The following is a 22,642-nucleotide window of genomic DNA, read 5'->3' on the forward strand; positions in this document are numbered from 1 at the left end:
TACAATTCAACTACTACAATTCTATTTGAAAAACTGATTATAATAATATTTCGCGTTCAAACTTTTACACAATATTTTACAAACTTACAATACCGCTTATTTTACATATAACATGAAATATAGCACACAATAAATTTGATACAAGATGGTTGTGAAGATAATTCTAGCTAGTACACAAGTCGTTCAGCAAAGGCAATAAAGACACGTAATTCATACGTCCAGAAACAAGTCATGCATTCTGGTTTTACTAGGATTACTTCCCATCCTTGGTCTTGTGGAACATAACCGTTATGGCCGTTGATAAGACAGCGTGTTGTAACGTTGTCAAAGGGACGAGGGTTACGTAATGTCCAACAGTCCCGTAACAATCTAAAAACTTCATTTCTTACCCCAATTACCGACTCCGTCACTTGTGGGAACGTTTTGTTTAATAGTTGTAGCCCGATGTTCTTGTTCTCTCTTTGGTGAGAAGCGAACATTACTAATCCGTAAGCATAACATGCTTCTTTATGTTGCATGTTAGCCGCTTTTTCTAAATCACGAAGTCCAATATTCGGATATATTGAGTCAAAATAATTTCTTAACCCATTGCGTAAAATAGCATTTGGGTTCCCCGCAATATATGCGTCAAAGTAAACACATCGTAACTTATGGATTTACCAATGTGATATCCCCCATCTTTCGAACGAAAGCCTTTTATAAACCAAGGCATTCTTGGAACGTTCTTCGAATGTCTTACAAACTGATCTCGCCTTAAATAGTTGTGCCGAAGAATTCTGACCGACTCTAGACAAGATTTCATCAATCATGTCTCCGGGTAGGTCTCTTAAAATATTGGGTTGTCTATCCATTTTGTGTTTTTATACTGTAAAATAGACAAGAGTTAGATTCATAAAAAAAATACTTATTAATACAAGCAATTTTTACATATATCATAAAGCATAAGCACACTATATTACATATATTACACCACACGAATACAACTATCTTATTCCGACTCGCTTGTTTCTTCTTCTTCGGTTTAGGTTCGTTTTGCCAAGTTTCTAGGGATATATGATGTTCCCCTAATACGAGCCGTAGTTTTCCACATTGGTTTAGAAAAACCTGGTGGTTTAGAGGTTCCCGGGTCATTGTTACAACTTAAGGACTTCGGGGGTTGACGATACATATAAAGTTCATCGGGGTTGGAATTAGATTTCTCTATTTTTATGCCCTTTCCCTTATTATTTTCTTTTGCCTTTTTAAATTCAGTTGGAGTAATTTCTATAACATCATCGGAATTCTCGTCGGAATCCGATTCATCGGAGAATTGGTAGTCCTCCCAATATTTTGCTTCCTTGGCGGAAACACCATTGACCATAATTAACCTTGGTCGGTTGGTTGAGGATTTTCTTTTACTTAACCGTTTTATTATTTCCCCCACCGGTTCTATTTCTTCATCCGGTTCCGATTCTTCTTCCGATTCCGATTCTTCTTCCGGTTCCGACTCTTCTTCCGGTTCCTCTTCGGGAACTTGTGAATCAGTCCACGAATCATTCCAATTTACATTTGACTCTTCATTATTATTAGGTGAGTCAATGGGACTTGTTCTAGAGGTAGACATCTATCACATAATATCAAACGCGTTAAGAGATTAATATATCACATAATATTCACATGTTAAAAATATATAGTTTCCAACAAAATTTGTTAAGCAATCATTTTTCAAGTAAACACGGTCGAAGTCCAGACTCACTAATGCATCCTAACAAACTCGATAAGACACACTAATGCAAAATTCTGGTTCTCTAAGACCAACGCTCGGATACCAACTGAAATGTCCCGTTCTTATAGATTAAAAACGTTCCATATTAATTGATTTCGTTGCGAGGTTTTGACCTCTATATAAGACGTTTTTCAAAGACTGCATTCATTTTAAAACAAACCATAACCTTTATTTCATCAATAAAGGTTTAAAAAGCTTTACGTAGATTATCAAATAATGATAATCTAAAATATCCTTTTTACACACGACCATTATATAATGGTTTACAATACAAATATGTTACAACAAAATAAGTTTCTTGAATGCAGTTTTTACACAATATCATACAAGCATAGACTCCAAATCTCGTCCTTATTTAAGTATGCGACAGCGGAAGCTCTTAATAATCACCTGAGAATAAACATGCTTAAAACGTCAACAAAAATGTTGGTGAGTTATAGGTTTAACCTATATATATCAAATCATAATAATAGACCACAAGATTTCATATTTCAATATACATCCCATACATAGAGATAAAAATCATTCATATGGTGAACACCTGGTAACCGACATTAACAAGATGCATATATAAGAATATCCCCATCATTCCGGGATACCCTTCGGATATGATATAAATTTCGAAGTACTAAAGCATCCGGTACTTTGGATGGGGTTTGTTAGGCCCAATAGATCTATCTTTAGGATTCGCGTCAATTAGGGTGTCTGTTCCCTAATTCTTAGATTACCAGACTTAATAAAAAGGGGCATATTCGATTTCGATAATTCAACCATAGAATGTAGTTTCACGTACTTGTGTCTATTTTGTTAATCATTTATAAAACCTGCATGTATTCTCATTCCAAAAATATTAGATTTTAAAAGTGGGACTATAACTCACTTTCACAGATTTTTACTTCGTCGGGAAGTAAGACTTGGCCACTGGTTGATTCACGAACCTATAACAATATATACATATATATCAAAGTATGTTCAAAATATATTTACAACACTTTTAATATATTTTGATGTTTTAAGTTTATTAAGTCAGCTGTCCTCGTTAGTAACCTACAACTAGTTGTCCACAGTTAGATGTACAGAAATAAATCGATAAATATTATCTTGAATCAATCCACGACCCAGTGTATACGTATCTCAGTATTGATCACAACTCAAACTATATATATTTTGGAATCAACCTCAACCCTGTATAGCTAACTCCAACATTCACATATAGAGTGTCTATGGTTGTTCCGAAATATATATAGATGTGTCGACATGATAGGTCGAAACATTGTATACGTGTCTATGGTATCTCAAGATTACATAATATACAATACAAATTGATTAAGTTATGGTTGGAATAGATTTATTACCAATTTTCACGTAGCTAAAATGAGAAAAATTTTCCAATCTTGTTTTACCCATAACTTCTTCATTTTAAATCCGTTTTGAGTGAATCAAATTGCTATGGTTTCATATTGAACTCTATTTTATGAATCTAAACAAAAAAAGTATAGGTTTATAGTCGGAAAAATAAGTTACAAGTCGTTTTTGTAAAGGTAGTCATTTCAGTCGAAAGAACGACGTCTAGATGACCATTTTAGAAAACATACTTCCACTTTGAGTTTAACCATAATTTTTGGATATAGTTTCATGTTCATAATAAAAATCATTTTCTCAGAATAACAACTTTTAAATCAAAGTTTATCATAGTTTTTAATTAACTAACCCAAAACAGCCCGCGGTGTTACTACGACGGCGTAAATCCGGTTTTACGATGTTTTTTGTGTTTCCAGGTTTTAAATCATTAAGTTAGCATATCATATAGATATAGAACATGTGTTTAGTTGATTTTAAAAGTCAAGTTAGAAGGATTAACTTTTGTTTGCGAACAAGTTTAGAATTAACTAAACTATGTTCTAGTGATTACAAGTTTAAACCTTCGAATAAGATAGCTTTATATGTATGAATCGAATGATGTTATGAACATCATTACTACCTTAAGTTCCTTGGATAAACCTACTGAAAAAGAGAAAAATGGATCTAGCTTCAATGGATCCTTGGATGGCTCGAAGTTCTTGAAGCAGAATCATGACACGAAAACAAGTTAAAGTAAGATCATCACTTGAAATAAGATTGTTATAGTTATAGAAATTGAACTAAAGTTTGAATATGATTATTACCTTGTATTAGAATGATAACCTACTGTAAGAAACAAAGATTTCTTGAGGTTGGATGATCACCTTACAAGATTGGAAGTGAGCTAGCAAACTTGAAAGTATTCTTGATTTTATGTAACTGGAACTTGTAGAATTTATGAAGAACACTTAGAACTTGAAGATAGAACTTGAGAGAGATCAATTAGATGAATAAAATTGAAGAATGAAAGTGTTTGTAGGTGTTTTTGGTCGTTGGTGTATGGATTAGATATAAAGGATATGTAATTTTGTTTTCATGTAAATAAGTCATGAATGATTACTCATATTTTTGTTATTTTATGAGATATTTCATGCTAGTTGCCAAATGATGGTTCCCACATGTGTTAGGTGACTCACATGGGCTGCTAAGAGCTGATCATTGGAGTGTATATACCAATAGTACATACATCTAAAAGCTGTGTATTCTACGAGTACGAATACGGGTGCATACGAGTAGAATTGTTGATGAAACTGAACGAGGATGTAATTGAAAGCATTTTTGTTAAGTAGAAGTATTTTGATAAGTGTATTGAAGTCTTTCAAAAGTGTATAAATACATATTAAAACACTACATGTATATACATTTTAACTGAGTCGTTAAGTCATCGTTAGTCGTTACATGTAAGTGTTGTTTTGAAACCTTTAGGTTAACGATCTTGTTAAATGTTGTTAACCCAATGTTTATAATATCAAATGAGATTTTAAATTATTATATTATCATGATATTATCATGTATGAATATCTCTTAATATGATATATATACATTAAATGTCTTTACAACGATAATCGTTACATATATGTCTCGTTTAAAAATCATTAAGTTAGTAGTCTTGTTTTTACATATGTAGTTCATTGTTAATATACTTAATGATATGTTTACTTATCATAGTATCATGTTAACTATATATATATATATCCATATATATGTCATCATATAGTTTTTACAAGTTTTAACGTTCGTGAATCACCGGTCAACTTGGGTGGTCAATTGTCTATATGAAACATATTTCAATTAATCAAGTCTTAACAAGTTTGATTGCTTAACATGTTGGAAACATTTAATCATGTAAATATCAATCTCAATTAATATATATATACATGGAAAAGTTCGGGTCACTACAGAAGTCCAGACTTACGAATGCATCCTAACAATTATCAGTTAGACACACTTATGCAAGACCTGGTTCACTAGGACCAACACTCTGATACCAACTGTAACGATCGCTCCAAATCCATATGGACGAACACGTCATTCATTGATTTCATTGCGAGGTATTTGACCTCTATATGATACGTTTTGTAAACATTGCATTCTTTTGAAAAGGCATACCATAAATGAATATTTAATTCCAAGGTTTTTGACATCTGATGATTTCTACATATAGACAATCACCGTAAATAATAGTTTACAATAACACTTCCGTTGACAATGCAGTCAAAATAGATACATGATGATGGTTTTGTGAATGCAACGTTTTCTTGAATAAAGCATGCAAGACTCCATGCACATAGCTTGTATAACATGTAAGCAAACAGCGGAAGACTTCTAGGGAACCTGAGAATAAATATGCTAACAAGTGTTAACACAAAGGTTGGTGAGTTCATAGTTTTAATATTTTGCATAATCTGTACATAAAGGTGGATCACAAGATTTCAGTTGTTTCATCCAGAAACGTTTATCAAAATATTCTATGAAATTGAGCACCCTGGTAACTAAACTTAACGTATATATAATTTGTACCCTTTGTATAATCATCTTAATAAATACACGCAAACCAACGTGTACGCTTCTCAAATAGCATACATCCGTTAAAAGGCTAGTGCTCTAGCTCGAACGGGGATATCAAGCCCTATGGATCCATATATAACTACTCGCGCCCACCAGTTCTTATAACCGGCAGTTACTAGTTACCAAAGCTAAGGGATTTTCGGTTCAAACTTGGTGTAGAATTTAGTATGTACTTGTATCCATTGCGTTTAAAATAAAGTGCATGTATTCTCAGCCCAAAAATATAGATTGCAAAAGCAATTAAAAATGGAGCAAATGAAACTCACCTTAGCAGCATATAAAGTCGTTCACCAAAATGTGACTGAAACTCGGATTACCAAATAACCGTAGATCTCAACCTAGAGAACATATGTTGGTCAATAAATGTCTATCAAGCTAGGTCAGGTCATAGTGTATCATAATCCTAATGCTCGAGATCGACATACAAAAGTTATCCAAAGTCGTTTCAAAAAGTCAATTTTGACAATAGTTCAACAAAACGAGACATACCTTATATAAGGAGTCATTTACTCGGTTGGTAATATTTAAAAGTTCACTTTATCAATCTCGTAAACAAGTTGTTTAAATCTTAATTGCAGATTCAAAAGCAATTTCAATTAACGTCAATCATAATTCAATTGATCATATCTTTTAATCCGTTCATCGAAACTATTCGGTGTCTAAATGAAAAGTTATTGATTTTTTGCCAGCTTTCCGAAAACATGTATATCATATACCTTTTACCAGTAATATATGTATTTAATTCGTGATTCATTATAAACTGTTTAACGACGAAATTTAGCATACAAACATGTATAAATATATATACTCGAGCACTAGACATGGATACACAATTAATGTATAAAAGATAAAATATAAATGCTTACGTATCAATATTGTGATTCAATTTTGCAGAAAAGTACGTAGACACAACATAGATGATAACAGTAGGTTTGACTTGTAAATAATACCCATGAACATTACCCATAACCTCCATAGCTATAACTCATAATTTTCTTAACTTTATCCCGCTCAAAAACCCATTTTTGAAAGTGACACGCTCATAACCTCGTCGTAGTATTTCATGTATATTACTAATTAATAATTAATAATACTAATAATTAATAAGATTAATAATAATATTAATCTTAATAATAATAATAATAATAATAATAATAATAATAATAATAATAATAATAATAATAATAATAATAATAATAATAATAATAATAATAATAATAATAATAATAATAATAATTTAAATACGGAGGAAGTAACATAAATAAATATGTGTGTGATTGAAATGAAATCGTTTGAATTTATAGAACCTTTTCTGAAAAAGTATCCCATGCGATCGCATGGGATTTGTGCTTCAAGGACATGCGATCGCATGGCACCCTGGGACAGCTCACAAATTTTTAACTTCTTGTTTGTCGACATAATATTTTATAATATATATAATATATATAATTTAAATAATTAATTATATATTATATTAAATTCATGTGCATAGTTGACTTGTAATTTTCGTTCCGATGACTCGTACGTTGTCACTCGACTTATGTCCCGGTTCCGGTTTCTCGAACGCATTTTTGTACGCTTAGAAAACTCGCAATTTACGTTTTGTGACTCGTACCTTTGTCAAAATATAGTCTTAAATTATCAATAAACTATATCATTCAAAGTGTATCTTAAACTTTCGAGTGTTTTGGTCGTTTACTTCTATAAATCGTTGTCTCGCTATTTGTTAATATATATATAATAACAAATCGTTTTATGACCAAGTTAATATATATTTTCAACATTCATAAACACGTTTTAAATATACGTCGCAAGTTATTCATATAATTAATATTCCAACTTATCATATATATTCAAATAAATATTTAAACCAATAAGTTTAATGTACAGTATCAAACAATTAATACATTGTTACGTTTTCAAGTTATAGTATATATATATATATATATATATATATATATATATATATATATATATATATATATATATATATATATATATATATATATATATATATATATATATATATATATATATATATGTATCTATATACATATAATTGTTCGCGAATCGTCAAGAATAACCGAAAGTTATTTGAATATATGAAAGTAGTTCAAAAATTTTGAGATTCAGTTTTACAGACTTTGCTTATCGTGTAGGAAATGTTAATCATACAAAGATTAAGTTTAAATTTGGTCAGAAATTTCCGGGTCATCACATAAAGTGATCATCCTGTAGTGACCCGTCCTAATCCATCCGGACGAAGTCCATATCGATTATAAACGATTCACAATAGTTGATTACATCGCGAGGTACTTGACCTCTATATGATACAATTTACAAACATTGCATTCGTTTTGAAAAGACAATCTTTCATTACATCGAAAGTTGACGGCATGCATACCATTTTGTAATATATCTAACTATGATTGACTTAATAATAATCTTGATGAACTCAACGACTCGAATGCAACGTCTTTTGAAATATGTCATGAATGACTCCAAGTAATATCTGTAAAATGAGCAAATGCACAGCGAAAGATTTCTTTCGTACCTGAGAATAAACATGCTTTCAAGTGTGAACCAAAAGGTTGGTGAGTTCATTAGTTTAACGTAAATAATCATTTCCATTATTTTAATAGACCACAAGAATTTCATTTCTCATAAATATACGTCCCATGCATAGAGACAAAAATAATCATTCATATGGATTGAACACCTGGTAACCGACATTAACAAGATGCATATAAGAATATCCCCTATCATTCCGGGACACCCTTCAGATATGATATAAATTTCGAAGTACTAAAGCATCCGGTACTTTGGATGGGGTTTGTTAGGTGCAATAGATCTATCTTTAGGATTCGCGTCAATTAGGGTGTATGTTTCCTAATTCTTAGATTACCAGACTTAATAAAAAGGGGCATATTCGATTTCGATAATTCAACCATATAATGTAGTTTCAATTACTTGTGTCTATTTCGTAAAACAGTTATAAAAATAGCGCATGTATTCTCAGTCCCAAAAATATAAAGGGTAAAAAAGGCAAATGAAACTCGCCTAATGTATTTTGTAGTAAAAATACATATGACTATATCGAACAATGCAGGGTTGGCCTCGGATTCACGAACCTATATCATTCGTATATATATATATTAAAATATATACTCGTAATCAAAAAATTTCATATTTTATAACTTTATATATTATATAATTAGTTTGTATATATATATATATATATATGAAAATGATTATTATTTATATAATTATATTAATATGTCTCTATCTGAAAATACCTAATTTGTTGTATATAATTTTTTATATAACTAATGTTAATTGGCTTATTAATATATTTGTAGTATATGTAATAAGTATATTTTATATACAAAATAGTTATTTGATAAAAAAAATGATGGTTTTGATATTAATGATTTACTAAAAATAATAATAATACTAATATTAACTTTATAAAAATGATAATTTTAATAATAATAATGATATTGTTAATAATGATACTCATGATATTATTACTAATAATACTTATAATGATTTGGTAATATTAATAACAATGATAATAATAATGATATTAATAATACTAATACTTATAATAATAATGATAAAAATATTTATTAGTAATGATTATATTAATAATAATAGTTCTTAATAATAATAACAATAATATTTAATATTAAAACTAATATTAATAAATCGAATTATATCATTATCATTATCATGTTTATAACTTAACATCTTTTTAAATTAATCTAAATTTCATAATTTTATCTTTTATCAACACTTGTAATTATACTTACTTTTATATCATACTATAAACTAATTCATACTTATTATTATATTTTATCAATTCATACCCTAACATATTTGTAATCATATCCATATTCATTTTCATTTTCGTACATATTTATACATATAAATATATTTGTATGCAATCAAAATTTAAGTTATATTAATAACAATTGTATTCATAGTGCTTAATAATAATAATATATCAATAAAGATAATAATAATAATAATAATCATATCAATAATTCAATTAAGTCACAAAGTAATTATAATCCTAACAAAGTTTTAATCTAATAATAATAATAATAATAATAATAATAGTAATAATAACAATAAGAATAATAATAATAATAATAATAATAATAATAATAATAATAATAATAATAATAATAAAAATAATAATAATAATAATAAAAATAACAATAACAATAATAATGATAATTATAATTATAGTAATTAATACATAAAATGGAAAGCTACCTCTTTTGAACTCCAAAAAAAAAAATGCAGTTGCTGGGGTTTGAACCCACGACCACTCGAAACCCGACATACCAATTAACCACTCGACCATTTGTTTCATTCTGAATTATACCCATTTTAATTTTATTTGAACCTCTTTTCTGTTTCAATTTCTTCTTCATCTTCTACATTATGAAATCGGCCAAAATCCTCAATTCCTCACAACAATGGTTTAGGTACATCAAAATAATCATAACTAATCCATATCACTGTTTGTATTAATTTAAAATGAAAATAAAAAAAATAAAAAAAAATATAACAAGGACTGCTGCTGTTCGTCGACCAATACAAAAAAAATTGATTTTGCAAAATATAGTGTTATAGATAAAAGTTATAACATGAAATAGGTTAGAAAACGTTCATGGAGACATTCTAAATCATCAATTTAATTTGAATTGAAATGATTAACACGAATTTACCCGATGAAAAAAATTTGACTTTTTAACTCAATAACTTTGACTCGAAAATTAGGACTTGGTAAATTGAATTGGGTTTTGAAACTTTCCAGAAAGATTGAATATATGATTCCTAACACAACCCTATTTCCAGATTTTGCTAATTCATTTGAAATTTGAATTTTGTAATTTGAAGTTAATGACAGAGGTTATCGAGCTGAAAGAAAAAAAAAATAAAAATAATAGTAATTAATTAATTCTGTTTAATTATAGGAACTAGAGTTTGCATAATTGATAAAGATATTGGAAGACTGAATGAATTTCCTATCATCTTGAATTCATCGATCGTTATGTAGAGATTCATGGGTGTCGACATAGTTTTTCCCAGACAACAAGGACATCAAATAAATATAAACAAATAAAAAGCAGTATGTGAGTATATGCCTTACCAGATAATTCGATCCTACTTTGCTGTGTGAAGTCGACAAGAGAAATGGCAGGAGAAGAAGAAACAAATGAGAAAAAACAAAAGTAAAAGATAAAGTATGAGTGTGAGGCATAACAGAATTTGGTTGCTACAGATAAAAAGATCGACTAGTTGGAGTTTAGCATCCAAAAATGAATATTGCAAAAAAAAAAATATATAGGACTGATAGTGATGCAGCACTAATTCAGATTGTATACATCTATATTTAATTTAAATAACATTAATAATTAATATTAATAATAATAATACATTAATATTATAACAAAAATACTAATAATAATGATAATAATAGAAATAATAATAATAATGTTAACAAATACTAATCACAAAATAATACTACTAATAAGATGAATGATAAAGGTAATAATAATCTTAAATAGAAATGATAATTTTTAGTAATTACGTTAATAATGATAATAATAACTATAAAATTTATATTAATAATATTTTTAATGATAATAATAATAATACTAATTATAATAATATTAATATTATTAATGATAATAATAATATGAGTAATAATAATACTATAACAATTACGAGTAATAATATGAGTAACTATATAATATCTATTATGTAATAACTTATATTGAGTATTAGTTTCTTATACATTTAATGCATATACATAGTTCATATAATAATTATGTACAGAAATCATATATAGATTTATTATATTAATTTACTTATTGAATTCAGATGATTAAATTGCATTCTAAAATTCCAATTCATTATACATACTTATTTGTTTACAAACAATTGTTCGTGAATCGTCGGGGTTAGTCAAAGGTCAAATGTATACATAAACACAGTTCAAAGTTTTTGAGACTTCAACATTACAGACTTTGCTTATCGTGTCGAAACCATATAAAGATTTAAAGTTTAAATTTGGTCAGAAATTTCCGGGTCATCACGGTACCTACCCGTTAAAGAAATTTCATCCCGAAATTTGAGTGAGGTGGTCATGGCTAACAATAAGAATGTTTTCATGACGCATATGAGTTGATAAATAGAGTTTTATCATTATTGTGTAATACAGATAAAACAATTCAATTTATTCGAAGCGTATGAGTGAAGTTATCACAAAAGGTGTGAAATGAGATAAACAAGTTTCATCATAACTTTCCACTAGTCATGGTTGAATTTAGAAAATATGGTGCGTCTTAACCTTTGACGTAGTCAGGGTTGAATTCCGGAATTCAAGGGATTTAAAGAAAATCTTCGAAATCAAAAAGATTTGATTCTTCGACTAGTAATGAAATTAAGATCTCTATAATTAAATACGGTGATCTGCCTCGATTACTCTGTCTGATATTTCTATTATAAATTAAGCTCTTTCGTTCCATTATTCTCACCATTCCTATACTTTCTTTCTTAGTTCATACATCCAAAAGATTGTGAAAATGCTTAATCCGGTTCTAATCCTTGATATTTTTCTAATTATCATTTCTGTCATCCTTCTTTTCAATCTTCCACCAGAAGAATCTGTTTACTTCTACTATTACCTTGGGGTGTTACTATTCTTAATTATACCGTGTCTTTATATTACTATTTGTATTAATATCCATGGTTTGTAACCTCCGTGTTGTTATTGGGCTTTATATTTCCTCTTTTATTTTGGAGCTCTTTGCCTTTTTATCCTCTTCTCGACCTCTAGTAAAGCGAGTAACGGTCCAGAATTCGTAAGTATAAAGTTTTGAATGATCTTAATGTTCTAAACAGGAAAGAACGTAGTAGCACAATTTGATTTGTTAAATTACCAGAATCACTGAGAATAGAACTATCAAGAATATACTTTCTTGATATGTTCAGAAGTTAGACAGAATAAAAGAGTTATGTAACATGGCACATGATGACGTTATGATCTGTGAATCATCACGTCCCATTAGAAACTCAGCATGACTTACTATAATATAATCACGTTGATCAAGTGTCATTATATTATACTAACTCATGCATCAGTTTCCAACATTACTTCAATAATATTCATATTTTTAAGTTCGAAAGTTTACAGAATATAGAAACTAACAGTTTCTATATGATGTAACACTGATAGCACTAAGAGGTAAATAATTTCGGACGAGAATATTTATGAAAATATCTTCAGAAATATCGAAGATATTCATGATGGTATTTTGGAATTTCTAAGTTCGATGGTTGATGAAAGATTTTCCGCAAGATTTTAACATGAGTACGGAGCAAGATATTCATTGAAGGTTTCATCAGATTTAGAATTACTTGGATTCTTTGAATATAGGGTATGGTCCTTGTATTTGTCCTTGGTCTCCTTCGTGATTAGCTCAATCCGTTTTCCAGTTCTAACTTTTCTGAGCTTCACCAACATAATATTCATTCTCATCAAACTTCCGATGATTAAGGTCGTTTACGGTTGTCTACGATTTCTGCTGCTTCATTCAGCTTTTTCAATATTCAGAGTATTGATTTGTACACTGAGTGCTTTTCAGAATTTCAGAATGAAAGATCATAATTGTAAGAGATAAATATTATACATATAACTGTTGATGTAGATATGCTGTGAGTTTTCAAAGTACTGATTGCTGATTCCCAGTAATTGGTATGGCGGTTTTCGTTACAAGATACGGATGAGTATATGATAGAGTTTCAATGAAATAATATAATGATTTATCAGAGAGATTTAAGCCAAGGAGCAACGAGGTTGCCGGTACGTCTGCTAGTAATATGATGGAATATAAAAGGTTCCCCGGTAACAATAAAGAGCACGCATATATTTCAAGGTTATAATAAGGTTGGTTCGATCGAAAATTCGAAGTTGACTTGTTGTAGCTGTGACAAAATTGGCTAATTTGGAAAGAGATTGCAAAGTTATTTTCGGTAATAGTAACGCTAAAGGAATTAGCACAGCTACGCGTTAAACGTTTACTCAGTTTCCGAGAGTTTTTCAGGTGCAATACTATATGCATAAATCTTTCCTTCCGTAGATGAAGTGCGGTTGGTTCATCCTCTCGATTGAGGTGTTTCAAGACTCATGATAGGTTTGAACGCAGATTGTAATCGTCAAGATACAAATGAGGTTTAAGATGAATTCAAGTGGCAAACTTGAAGAATTGTTTAGTTTCATATGTTATAATCAATATTTTAATTCATTTTAATTGTCCAATGTCATTAGTCCACAGTCGATAGTCCACGGTTGTCAGTCCAATAATTCATATATAGTTTAATATATAATGATCGAATTAATTAATACGTATCGTGACCCGTGTACATGTCTCAGACTCTATCACAACTCAAATTATATATATTATTATAGAATCAACCTCAACCCTGTATAGAGAACTCGATCATTACTGCATATTGAGTGTCTATGGTTATTCCAAATAATATATATATAGATGCGTCGATATGATATGTCAAAACCTTGTATACGTGTCCCGATATTTAAAGTGCGTAAAATAACAGTATTTAAATGACGATAAATAAAATGCAAAAAATAAATAACAGAAATGACGATAAATAAAATTGCGAGAATATAAATTGCGATAAATAAATTACGATAATTAAATTACGATAAATAAATTGCGATAAAGTAAAATGTAATACGGAAATAACAGTTAGCTAGGATCTTGTTAGCGTGGTTTCTTAACAAGGTTTCATATTGTTAATTAGTCTGTTTCTAATCAATTTTTATTGTGTCCATTATTTCTTCATTATGCCACTTGTTGAATTCTGATAGGTCAAATCCAAATATGAAATTGAATTTGAATGAAAATAGTTATTCTTTGGTGAACGGATACGTATATCTGTGGATGTAAATAGGGTAGTAAATGACTGTTGAATCAGATTTGAAAGAATGTACAGTGTAACTTACTAATGTGAAATCTAAATATTCCTCGGGTATTACCTACCCGTTAAAATATTTTCACCATTAATAGTTTGTACAAGAGAATTCTTTTAATTACAATCTTTATGAAAATATATATACATATATATTTTCTTCAGATGAAATCATGAATTTAATGAGTTAATATGATATTAAGCTCATTTGATTTACGGTTAGAACTAGAGTACATAATCTCTAAAACATTAGAGGTTACATAACCATCATGTTGAACGAAGATAAATGATGTAGAATGATTCGTATAATGATGATTATGCTCGGGGTACAGATTGTGATGTTGAGACGTGTGTTGTTGTGGTTTCTGTTGTTGCTGGTGGTACAGTTGATGCCGTTGATGTTGCTGAAGCTGGTACATTTTGCACCATATTCTCTAAATTGATTACTCGAGCGCGAAGTTCATTGACTTCTTCTATTATTCCGGAATGATTGTCGGTCGGAACGAGCGGATGAATAAGGTTTAGAATTTTAGATAGAATATAACCGTGGCGAGATACTCTGGAAATGAATGTGAGAATGGTGTTTTGGACTGGTTCGCCGGTAAGTGCTTCAGGTTCTTTGCCAAGAGGGAAATTTGGTTGATGTAAAAGATCACCTTCTTCTCGTCTCCATTGATTCAGTCGACTACGAACTCAACCCCAATTCATTCAGAATTGATGATGGCTGATTGGCTGATCCATTCCGGTTACACTGCCTTCGGAGCTTAGGTGAATATCCATGTCGGAATAGCTGTCGGAATAACTATCAGAATAGCTATCGGAATCTAAGGGACTCGAACTAGTTGAGGGATTCACCTCGTACGATCAGAAGAAAAATTTTAGATAAGAAATAGATTATAGGATGTAGATTAGTACCCTACAATACATAATTTACATATGCATATATAATACTAAAATCCCATAAGTTACAGGGGAATCTACGGAAGTTGCCAGGCAAAGTCTACAGTAACAGATATGCTAAGATATGAATTAGCAGATACGCTAAGATACGAATTTTTGTCTATACACTATTCATGCAATCATTGCAGTAAGATGTGTCTAGACTAAGAATGATAAGCAGGTAATTTCCTAAGGATGATAAGCAGATGATTTCCGACTTGAAATGATAAGCAAAACTTTTGACATGCAGACACGGTCAAAGTCCAGACTCACTAATGCATCCTATCGACTTATCAGTTAGACACACTAATGTAGACCTGGTTCGCTAAGACCACCGCTCTGATACCAACTGTAGTGACCCGTCCTAATCCATCTGGACGAAGTCCATATCGATTATAAACGATTCACATTAGTTGATTATATCGCGAGGTACTTGACCTCTATATGATACAATTTACAAACATTGCATTCGTTTTGAAAAGACAATCTTTCATTACATCGAAAGTTGATGGCATGCATACCATTTTGTAATATATCTAACTATGATTGACTTAATAATAATCTTGATGAACTCAACGACTCGAATGCAACGTCTTTTGAAATATGTCATGAATGACTCCAAGTAATATCTCTAAAATGAGCAAATGCACAGCGGAATATTTCTTTCGTACCTGAGAATAAACATGCTTTCAAGTGTCAACCAAAAGGTTGGTGAGTTCATTAGTTTAACGTAAATAATCATTTCCATTATTTTAATAGACCACAAGAATTTCATTTCTCATAAATATACGTCCCATGCATAGAGACAAAAATAATCATTCATATGGATTGAACACCTGGTAACCGACATTAACAAGATGCATATAAGAATATCCCCTATCATTTCGGGACACCCTTCGGATATGATATAAATTTCAAAGTACTAAAGCATCCGATACTTTGGATGGGGTTTGTTAGGCCCAATAAATCTATCTTTAGGATTCGCGTCAATTAGGGTGTCTGTTCCCTAATTCTTAGATTACCAGACTTAATAAAAAGGGGCATATTCGATTTCGATAATTCAACCATATAATGTAGTTTCAATTACTTGTGTCTATTTCGTAAAACAGTTATAAAAATAGCTCATGTATTCTCAGTCCCAAAAATATAAAGGGTAAAAAGACAAATGAAACTCACCTAATGTATTTTGTAGTAAAAATACATATGACTATATCGAACAATGCAGGGATGGCCTCGGATTCACGAACCTATATCATTCGTATATATATATATATATTAAAATGTATACTCGTAATCGAAAATTTTCATATTTTATAACTTTATATATTATATAATTAGTTTGTATATATATATGAAAATGATTATTATTTATATAATTATATTAATATGTCTCTATCTGAAAATACCTAATTTATTGTATATAAGTTTTTATATAACTAATGTTAATTGGCTTATTAATATATTTGTAGTATATGTAATAAGTATGTTTTATATACAAAATAGTTATTTGATAAAAATAATGATGGTTTTGATATTAATGATTTACTAAGAATAATAATAATACTAATATTAACTTTATAAAAATGATAATTTTAATAATAATAATGATATTGTTAATAATGATACTCATGATATTATTAGTAATAATACTTATAATGATTTGGTAATATTAATAACAATGATAATAATAATGATATTAATAATACTAATACTTATAATAATAATGATAAAAATATTTATTAGTAATGATAATATTAATAATAATAGTTCTTAATAATAATAACAATAATAATTAATATTAAAACTAATATTAATAAATCGAATTATATCATTATCATTATCATGTTTATAACTTAAAATCTTTTTAAATTCATCTAAATTTCATAATTTTATCTTTTATCAATACTTGTAATTATACTTACTTTTATATCATACTATAAACTAATTCATACTTATTATTATATTTTATAAATTCATACCCTAACATATTTTTAATCATATCCAAATTCATTTTCATTTTCGTACATATTTATACATATAAATATATTTGTATGCAATCAAAATTTAAGTTATATTAATAACAATTGTATTCATAGTGCTTAATAATAATAATATATCAATAAAGATAATAATAATAATAATCATATCAATAATTCAATTAAGTCACAAAGTAATTATAATCCTAACAAAGTTTTAATCTAATAATAATAATAATAATAATAATAATAATAGTAATAATAACAACAATAATAATAATAATAATAATAATTATAATAATAATAATAATAATAATAATAATAATAATAATAATAATAATAATAATAATAATAATAATAATAATAATAATAATAATAATAATAATAAAAATAACAATAACAATAATAATTATAATTATAATAATAGTAATTAATACATAAAATGGAAAGCTACCTCTTTTGAACTCCAAAAAAAATGCAGTTGCTGGGGTTTGAACCCACGACCACTTGAAACCCGACATACCAATTAACCACTCGACCATTTGTTTCATTCTAAATTATACCCGTTTTAATTTTATTTGAACCCCTTTTCTGTTTCAATTTCTTCTTCATCTTCTACATTATGAAATCGGCCAAAATCCTCAATTCCTCACAACAATGGTTTAGTTACATCAAAATAATCATAACTAATCCATATCACTGTTTGTATTAATTTAAAACAAAAAGAAAAAAAATAAAAAAAATATAACAAGGACTGCTGCTGTTCGTCGATCAATAAAAAAAAAATTGATTTTGCAAAATATAGTGTCATAGATAAAAGTTATAACATGAAATAGGTTAGAAAACGTTCATGGAGACATTCCAAATCATCAATTTAATTTGAATTGAAACGATTAACACGAATTTACCCGATGAACAAAATTTGACTTTTTAACTCAATAACTTTGACTCGAAAATTAGGACTTGGTAAATTGAATTGGGTTTTGAAACTTTTCAGAAAGATTGAATATATGATTCCTAAGACAACCCTATTTCTAGATTTTGCTAATTCATTTGAAATTTGAATTTTGTAATTTGAAGTTAATGACAGAGGTTATCAAGCTGAAAGAAAAAAAATAAAAATAATAGTAATTAATTAATTCTGTTTAATTATAGGAACATAGAGTTTGCATAATTGATAATGATATTGGAAGACTGAATGAATTTCCTATCATCTTGAATTCATCGATCGTTATGTAGAGATTCATGGGTGTCGACATAGTTTTTCCCAGACAACAAGGACATCAAATAAATATAAACAAATAAAAAGCAGTATGTGAGTACATGCCTTACCAGATAATTCGATCCTACTTTGCTGTGTGAAGTCGACAAGAGAAATGGTAGGAGAAGAAGAAACAAATGAGAAAAAACAAAAGTAAAAGATAAAGTATGAGTGTGAGGCATAACAGAATTTAATTGCTACAGATAAAAAGAACGACTAGTTGGAGTTTAGCATCCAAAAATGAATATTGCAAAAAAAAAATATATAGGACTGATAGTGATGCAGCACTAATTCAGATTGTATACATCTATATTTAATTTAAATAACATTAATAGTTAATATTAATAATAATAATACATTAATATTATAACAAAAATACTAATAATAATGATAATAATAGAAATAATAATAATAATGTTAATAAATACTAATCACAAAATAATACTACTAATAAGATGAATGATAAAGGTAATAATAATCTTAAATAGAAATGATAATTTTTAGTAATTACGTTAATAATGATAATAATAACTATAAAATTTATATTAATAATATTTTTAATGATAATAATAATAATACTAATTATAATAATATTAATATTATTAATGATAATAATAATATGAGTAATAATAATACTATAACAATTATGAGTAATAATATGAGTAACTATATAATATCTATTATGTAATAACTCATATTGAGTATTAGTTTCTTATACATTTAATGCATATACATAGTTCATATAATAATTATGTACAGAAATCATATATAGATTTATTATATTAATTTACTTATTGAATTCAGATGATTAAACTGCATTCTAAAATTCCAATTCATTATACATACTTATTTGTTTACAAACAATTGTTCGTGAATCGTCAGGGTTAGTCAAAGGTCAAATGTATACATAAACACAGTTCAAAGTTTTTGAGACTTCAACATTACAGACTTTGCTTATCGTGTCGAAACCATATAAAGATTTAAAGTTTAAATTTGGTCGGAAATTTCCGGGTCATCACACATCCAACCTCAAGAAATCTTTCTTATTTACAGTAATATATCTTTCTAATACAATGTAATACTCATATTCAAACTTTGATTCAATTTCTATTACTATAACAATCTTATTTTGAGTGGAAATCTTACTTGAACTTGTTTTCGTGTCATGATTCTGCTTCAAGAACTTTCAAGCCATCCAAGGATCCTTTGAAGCTAGATCTATTTTTTTCATTTCCAGTAGGTTTACCTACTAAAATTAAGGTAGTAATGATGTTCATAACATATGATAATGCTAAAAACGAACATATATTTCATAGCATTATCTCTCAAGAAAGACAAGCTTTTAGTTGCAATTGTTCTATTTACAAGTGATATTCGTTTAAATAATAAAAGGTGAAGACAAAAGACAGATTCGACGAATTAAAGACGCAAGCGACCAAAAAGCTAAAAAGTACAAAGTACAATCAAAGTGGTTCAAATTATTAATGAGAAACGTCTAAAAGTTACAAGAGTACGAGCCGCAAAATGCAAAGTACAAGATATTAAATAGTACGCAAGGATGTTCGAAAATCTGGAACCGGGACCAGAGTCAACTCTCAACAATCGACGCAACAGACTAAAAATTACAAGTCAACTATGCACATGAATATAATATAATATATAATTAATGAAGGCATTTCGTATGCCCGAGAGACATATTAAATTAATGTGGCTAATATGTTATGATCCAAGTCGGGTCATACCCAATAACAAGCTTACCGACACTTTATATGTATTTAATGTTAATGATTGGATCGTTAAATAAATACGTGACACTTGAACTTTAGAAAATCGGTTTTCTAAAATATCATCACTTGAGATAGATTATTTGGATAATTTATATTTAATTATTTATAAGTTTAAATAATTATGTTGTGTTATATTTTATAAATTGGTTTATAAAATGTAAGTAACTTAACAAATGCATGTTTTATATAACAAGTATTATATATAAAACCAAGGGATTTTATAACAAGTTTTATTAAATAAAATCTTGTTATTGATGCCCCATTTGTGGACGGTTTTTGGGGTCTTCTAGGAGACACCCATGCTTTGTTTTTGTTACTTTTAATATTACACAAATACTCATGTGCATGCTTGGCTAAAATACCATCTTATTGACTAAGGAATAAGAGTTAGTTTTTGGTGGATAACTCTCTTTTGTTGGGTGTGGGCTGCTGGCCGTTTTTTTTACAAGACAAAAGAGAAGTTTTGAGCTTGCTAATCTAGATTGTTTAAGTGTCAAAATCCTAACCAAACTAAAGGTGGTGTTGGTGCACAAAAGGCTTGGGGTATTACACACTTGAGGCTTCAAGTTAGAGGTGTTTTTCCATCATCTTCATCATCATTTCTGCTGTCCAAATTCAGCTCTCAACTCATCTTTGAGGAGGTATAATCATCTCCCTTTATTGTTATATGTAAGCATATGTTCATAACTTGATATTTACATGGGATTCAATAATAAATGGTTTAACATATGAACTTGTTTTCTTAATAATTATACTTCCGCTTGCTACAACTTTAAATCAATTGGTTTTGTGATAATGTTAACTTTAAGAACTTGTTACTATGTTGAATTCCATCAATGGTATCTAGAGCCGAAGTCTATGAAATATGCTTCTTATATATGGTCTTTAAAACCCACCAACTTTGCATTCTATTAACATGCATGAAAGTAGAATGTAAAAATGTTCGGGTTTGGGTGGGTATGAGATATAGGCCGAATTTGGGAGGGCTCCAAAAGTGGTTTTGGGTTTGCCATTTGGTTCATATTTGTTGATATATTGATGTTCACAATCATAGCCTTGACCTTGTGTATGGTTGCATGTTTGTTTGGTTGATTATTCATTCATTTGGTTTGTAATAATATTTATTCAATTTAGTTTGTAATATTATTAATTTTGGTTATGTAATTTATTTTATATTTGGTATGTAAAATAGATTAGGTTGTATTTCATTTTAGACAAAATGTATTAGGATATATTTTGTAAAATGATGAAGATGATGAAGACTTGATGGACACATGAAGATGCATTTGGATGCAAGTTTAAGTGGGAGGTTAAAACCTTCTACTTTGTGTTACGACCCATTACCCGGTGGCATTTTGTTTTCGGCTAAACAAAATGCTTACCAAAAGGCTTGATTGTGAACAAAATTATTTTGCATGCGTGGTTGTTTTATTTTCTTGTATGATTGTGGATTGTGTATGTTACTACAACAAGTTATCACACAAGTTATCAACAAGCAAAACTATAATTTAATTGGTTAAATTATTAACTATATGCAATGAACAAAACTACAATTTAATTGGTTAAATTGAAATGGCAAAAGACGTTAATAAATGGTTATTAAGAACTAGAAATGGATCACATATATATAAAATGGTTTATATCAAGTAATTGGCAAATTACAAGACTTGAAAATGGATTTCAAATGAACCATACACTAAATGCATGTTGGTGTATGGCATAAATGTTTTCTTAAACTAGAATTAACGAAAACTTAAAATCCCTTAATCGACAAGGTAAACAAGTTTAACGCCATCCTTTTGTGGAAACACTTAGAAATATTAGGGAACTCTTAATGGGATAAAGGTCACCTAACCGTTATGAGCTAACTAATATGGTTAAGGTAAAATTCGCATGCTTGTGGGATAAAGGTCACCTAACCACTTGTATGTTA

This window comes from Rutidosis leptorrhynchoides, chromosome 4 (assembly GCF_046630445.1).
Source record: "Rutidosis leptorrhynchoides isolate AG116_Rl617_1_P2 chromosome 4, CSIRO_AGI_Rlap_v1, whole genome shotgun sequence".
Classification (NCBI taxonomy): Eukaryota; Viridiplantae; Streptophyta; class Magnoliopsida; order Asterales; family Asteraceae; genus Rutidosis; species Rutidosis leptorrhynchoides.